The sequence below is a fragment of the Pelecanus crispus genome, chromosome 5, assembly GCF_030463565.1.
Source record: "Pelecanus crispus isolate bPelCri1 chromosome 5, bPelCri1.pri, whole genome shotgun sequence".
Classification (NCBI taxonomy): Eukaryota; Metazoa; Chordata; class Aves; order Pelecaniformes; family Pelecanidae; genus Pelecanus; species Pelecanus crispus.
This window is the reverse complement of record NC_134647.1, coordinates 80889540-80895837: the sequence shown is the minus strand read 5'-3', so window position 1 is coordinate 80895837 and position 6298 is coordinate 80889540.

Genomic DNA, 6298 nt, shown 5'->3' with positions numbered 1-6298 from the left:
CCCGTTCATTTATCGCAGCAATAGGTCTTACATTGACAGGTATGGAGGACTTAAAAAGAACGGGGTTTTTTTTTTTGTTCTTTTCAATATCTGTTCCATTGATGCTGCCCTTGTGGGCTTTCTACTGCTGTACCTCCCTCCCAATGCAAATGTCATCATCAGGTAAAAACAAACTTTAAGACTACCTAACAAAGTAGCTTTGTTTGCCTTTAGCGATTTAATATAGCTTCAGTATAAAAGTTTGCCCACATGTGGATGAAAAAGCCTCAGTGCATCTGTGTGCACGCCGGAGCTGACTTTTCTCTCCTCTGGGCCCGTGGGCTGAACTGATTTAAAGGTGCCTGATCATCTTTTAAGTACATAGCCACAAAGTTCAACTGGTGCTTTGTGATTAAATCTTAGCTCAAAAGCCAGAAAGCTGAAGTGGCGGCACGAAGCCTACAGCCAAAGTGCCTTTAGCAGTTCTTTTGTGTGGAGACTGTTGATACAGAGTCCAAGAAAAGATGGTAGAAAAATGCAGTTATAATGTAATTATGACCACGCTCCTACATTTTTGTAAATGTCTGATATTTAAGCAAAAGAACAAATATTAATTCATTACCAGGACTTACTGATGTAAGCCAAAAGCAGATTGAGTTGGGTGTTTTTCAGGCCCGGATGTTAGGTTATCTCAGGAACGCGACAGCAGGTTCTGAGGCAGAACGCTGAACTTTTCCACCGTATCTGCCGTGCTATCAAATAGGCTGTCGTGATCCCGGTTCTTACAGTGACGTGCCAACAAAACTGCTTTTATATCACTTCTAAGAGTTCCATAACAGGATGTTATTCACTGCTAATGTATTTTGGTTCATATAAACGCAGAAAGAATCTGTGGTGGGTCATAGTGTATCACCCTGTTATTTTTAGTCCATGTACATAATTTACCTTATTCATTGCTACAGGGGCTCCACAACTGATTCAGGGCTGTGATAGAGGCTCAAATCAAGTTAGAAAAAGGGCATTAGCATTACAATCTGTACAAAGTACGAACCAGAAAACTCAGATTCAATTTAGGGGATGAGAGGAGGCTGGAGATGCTTCACCTGCTCCTAATAATGTCGAGAGTGCTACGCAACCAGATACGTTAGATAAGGACTTCCTGGTTTAATGGTGAGCATAAATAAAGAGGACCAGTGCTCTGATGATGCAGAATTACATAGCTCTGTTGAAATAATGGAGCTACAATGATCTAGCAGAGTGTCTGGAGACAGTTTAAAGGCACTGTTTTCATGAAACTTGGCAGGACCACTCAAATCAGCGAGATGAGAAAGAGCTGGCAAATAATCAGAAAACATTTCGCCTGTCAAAATTCGAAGCTTCCACTTCTGGGGTTTCTGACAAGCAAAGGGTGGCCAGATGGGTTCTGTTTGCTCCTCCTTTAATTCTACCAGTTAAGTAGCCAAGCGGTGGCCTTGCAGTTTCCGCATCTTGACATGACGGTTAATCTTTTCTTCTTTCATGACACTGATGTATTAAATATTGGGGATCAGGTTTTATTTACTGCTCTCACTTTCTGTAATCCAATCAAATGAGTCTTCCCAGCTGCCCTTAAAGCAAAGTAAATCTTCTTTTCTAAACCGTTCGTAAACAAATCCTCAGTGTTCGTTGTCAGATCTAAGCTAGGAGGTATTTTATGTGACCACAAGCAGATCACCGTCAACAGAAAAAATCCGATGTTACATCACAAAATACTTTCAAGCACATTTTGACAGACAAGTGTACATGAACATTACCCTTTTTGAAACAGAGAAATCCTAGCATAAAGTCGAACCATCAAGTCCATGTAGCGTATTCCAGGTATGTGGATGAAATGATGGGCTAGGGAAGCTACAATATATAATTAATAGTTACCACATTTCTCTTCTCCTCAAAATCACGTTCCTTCCCATGAAATCAGACCTGTTTCCTGATCGAGCTACTGTTCTGCTTGAAAGAATAAGATGCAAAGTATCCTAAACAGTAATGAATAAGTTAAAGTCCTTGCATATCCATAATGCTGTGGCTCCGAGGATCGCAGAGCATGCTTCATAAACTTTAATTGAGCTGCCTATATCCCTATGACATAGGAAAAGATTACTTCCTGTGTTTTATAGCTAAATGGGAGCAAGAGAAATAGAGAGGTAAATCCTGCCCTGAAGCAAATGGTCACAGAGAGTCTCCTCATTGCCTTACCGGTGCAGTGCTACTCTGCAAGCAGTACGGAATTTATTTTATAGGTGAGGAACAAGAGCTCTAGCTTTCCATACTAAGGAGCCGGGCTCTTCTCCGGGGCACCCAGGGGAAGCAAAGAGGAGCCTGGTAAAGCAGGAGGCAGAGGTTCCCACTCCATCCCCTCCGCGCTGCCTGCGGGCAGCACAGCCACCCAGCTGCGGTACCTGCCGCACCAGCGCCGCGGGCGGGAGGCTGGGCTTTCCCCCCTGCTTCAACACGTGCCTTGCCAGGCAGCATGCCAGCGGCTACAGATGCACCTCTGGTCTTAAGTAACTTAAAAATCCCCATATTTTTAAAGTTGTCCCCAACACAAGTGAAGTAAGGAATATACTTAGAAGCTAACTCTGCTCTCTTGAAGTTAAGATTTCTGGGGTGAGCCAAAGATCACGCCTTTTCCTTCCCATAGCTCCACGCTTCACACGTCTTAAGTGGTTTCAGAGACTGTGCCATAAGCACAGGCAAGCGTCACGTTCATGGTTTTCCAGTTTTCTAGGTTAACTCATTGCTTACATTGTTCTTATTGCTGTACTTGTCTCATTGCCCTGCTTTGTGGCACCTCCTGGAGACCTGCAGGCACCCACTCCAGAGCCCTCTGCCATTCCAAGGTCCCTTCCAACCCAAAGCATTCTATGATTCTATGATTCTATCCCTCTGCTGCGGGGCCAGGCTGGGGGGGCTGGGGGTGCTCAGCCTGGAGAGGAGGGGGCTGCGGGGAGGCCTGAGTGCGGCCTGGCAGTGCTGAGAGGGGCTGCAGGAAGGGGGGGGCAAGCTTTTAGCAAGGCCTGTGGTGACAGGACAAGGAGTGATGGGTTTAAACTAAAGCAGAACAGATTTAGACTGGGTATAAGGAAGAAATGTTTCACGCTGAGGGTGGTGAGGCAGTGGCCCAGGTTGCCCAGAGAGGCGGTGGAGGCCCCATCCCTGGCACCATCCCAGGCCAGGCTGGACGGGGCTCTGAGCACCCTGGGCTGGTTAAAGCTGTCCCTGGCACTGCAGGGGCTGGGCTGGGTGATCCCTAAAGGTCCCTTCCCACCCAAAGCATTCTGTGATTCTGTGATTCCGCATGAGCAAAAGCGCAGCACACACCTTATGTGAAATACAGCCACTGCAACTGGAGAAAGTAATTTATGTAAAAAAAAGAAGTAGGTAGTGCAATTAGCTGCTGACAGAGGCTAACTTTTCAAATGCACGTGAAGTTGTAGATAAGTTTAACGATGCTCTTGGCACGGTTCTCTCAGCAGTCACCCTCCTCTCTGCTGTCCAAGACGTCCGTATCAACCAAGTCCTACTTCCACTTCACAAATACTCCTGTCACTGCCAGGAGGACAGAACGAGGCCGTATATGAAGCAGGATGCCCGAGTCATCATTTATTATTCAAATTTCAGTACCACATAAGCTGAGCGGAGCGAGGTACAAACAAAAGAACGACCTTGCACCACAGGATGGCATTAAGTGGCCGTAAGCAAGCAACGGCTTCGCTGAGACAGGAGCATTGTCCTAGTGAAGTCAAAGCATAAGTCTCAAACAGGTATAATCAAGAGTAACAAGATAAGTGTGACAAACAGCAGGGCACAAAGCATTTTACTGGGGAAAAAAAGGGCATGATTTGATTAGTAGTAATTTTCACGGCATAGGACTATCAGTGTTTATAGCTGCCTCTCGTAGAAAGGCATTTAAAACCATTTTTACTAAACTGACATTGCTTTTGTTTCCTAGTGAACGCTCTATTTTCTATTTCTCTTTCCAAACGTGCGGGGCAACATCCTTGCTTCTCCAGCAAGTACTTTTGTTGCCTTTTGGTTGAGCTACGGAGAAACAAAAGGTCCGGACCTCAGCAGGAGAAATCACCTGCCTTTCCTGTTCTGCTCGCACCAAAATCATCTCCTGCTCAGGCATTTGTTCCTTAACAGAGAAACGCCTGATGCCATCATGTTCTTTTGAGCCTCTCCTTAGAGACGGCTGCTCCTTGAGCCCCTCGCTCTTCCTGCGCTGCCAAGCCACCGAGGGCAGGGGTCCAGCGAGCAGAGTGGCGGCCGTGAGCTGGCAGCCTGCTCCCTGCTTTCCCGCAGCATCAGCCCCTGTTAGCAGGACCGGGTATTTAGGCTAGATGTACCAGCTATACGTAGCTCCCTGGCGATGCTGCATGGGGGATGAATAGGCTAAATTTCAATAGAAGAGCTGTAAACAACAAAAAAAAAGAGCGTCTACCTTGAGGTTGCAGCCCGCTGCCGGCAGAGGTTTGCCCAGGGCTGCCGGTGCATGGAGCACCAGCCGGCCCCCCGGCTCACCAGGACTTCTGCAAGAGGTGGCTTGTTAACTGGCTCGTGCCAGTTAAAAGGCCAAATACTTTCCGTTTACACTACTGCCTTCGATTGCATTAATTGCTAGTCTGGAACTGCGTTGAACTGTCTCTCTCCGGACTTTAGGAGTGTTCCCGCAATAGAAACAGCAGCAACGTAAGATATTTTTGTGCAGCGCAACGATACCCAGTAGCATCCCCAAACTGCTGTGTGACAACCCTAGCCCAGCCTCCCCACACAGAGGTGATTCTGAAAAGGCTCCTGAACGAGCATAAATTTACCGTATCTCCCCGTTCCTAAGGAAGAACTACATTTGAAGCTGCCCTTCTAGGGTTCTTGTTCAACTGTTTATTCTGCCGTTATTGGAGATCAATACCTCTTCAAAGGGAAGATTTCTATGAATGGCCAGAATAATATTCTAACTCCAAATAAATTACTTGGCATTCCAATTTGTCCTGAATTCTCCAGAGTTCCCCAAGGTCACATACTGTCAGGCCGGAGCAATATCTCTGAGGGAATCTGTCTGAAAAAGCAGAAGGCAGGGCACCAGGTCAGGTATGATCTCCAGGTCACTCCTGTTCGTTAGGGCAGAAAGCTTCTTAACCTGGGGAAGCAGGCGTTTCTTGTTGCTGCTGATCTCATTTTCTCGGCATGTGCACGATAAGCAGCAAAGCAGATGAACTCTTAAGAAACAAAGATACTTTTTTAATGCAAATGCTTCCAGTAACTCAGAATAAGGATAAGGAAATATGGAAAATATAGGCTATATAAGCAGAATTGTTCTGACACAAAGAAACATTTAGCAAGGCTTTCCATAAGGCAGCTGCAGCTCTGTGAAGTCAGCAGAATTGTAAAATGACAACATCCAGTGTTTATTGTTTATAATTAGTGATTTATCTCTCCACTTCGACTTCAGTGGCCACATTACTATGTAGGAACCCAGCACAATTATCCTCATTGATGGATATCTTGAAAACTATCTCCTCCTAGAGATTATAATTCAAAATGATTTTGTGAGTGTGTACGTATATTTAAAGGTGGTAAGATTATGGGTAGGATAGATACAATTTAAAAGTAACAGCCCTTCCCTGAAGGTGCAACTAAACTTTTTATGGAAAGGAGGTTTCTCGTTATTTATGTTTTTAAAGAAAAGATGACGTAGCTTCTCAGTGATGTGAAATGCAGAACTGAGCATGCAACCTTCTGATGGGCTCATCAAGTAGGAGGCCAGGTTAGCCTGGCAATTAAAGATGACACACCAAGAAACATCTGGACACCACTGTGCCTCTTTTGAGAGAGAAGGAGCTCAGAAAGTGCTCACGGTTGACTGGAAAAAATCAGCATGTTAGAGTGTGACACCATGTAGGGTTGAGATGGTTCAGCCTCAGAGAGAGGAGCACCACGTGCTACGCCTCTGCTCGAGGCAGCAGGTTTCATCCCGAGCTGGGAAGCCCGGCTGTGACACTGGCATGACACCGCTGCCAGGAAAACACTCAGCAAAACAGTTTTGTTTTATACAAAGTTCTGCTTTTCAGTCTTTTTTCCTTTCAGAACACTTCAAAACCGAAAATTTAAAAATTCCCTATGAAATGAAACGGCTGGGAGAAATGCTTTGCACATGAAGACAACGTTTCATTTCCATGATAACAAGATGTCTTCTGGTTTTGACCTTTCTAGCCTTTTACCATAGGAAACCATACCATGCTGAGAAAAGTCACTTCATAGCTAAAAAATAAAATTAAAAAGC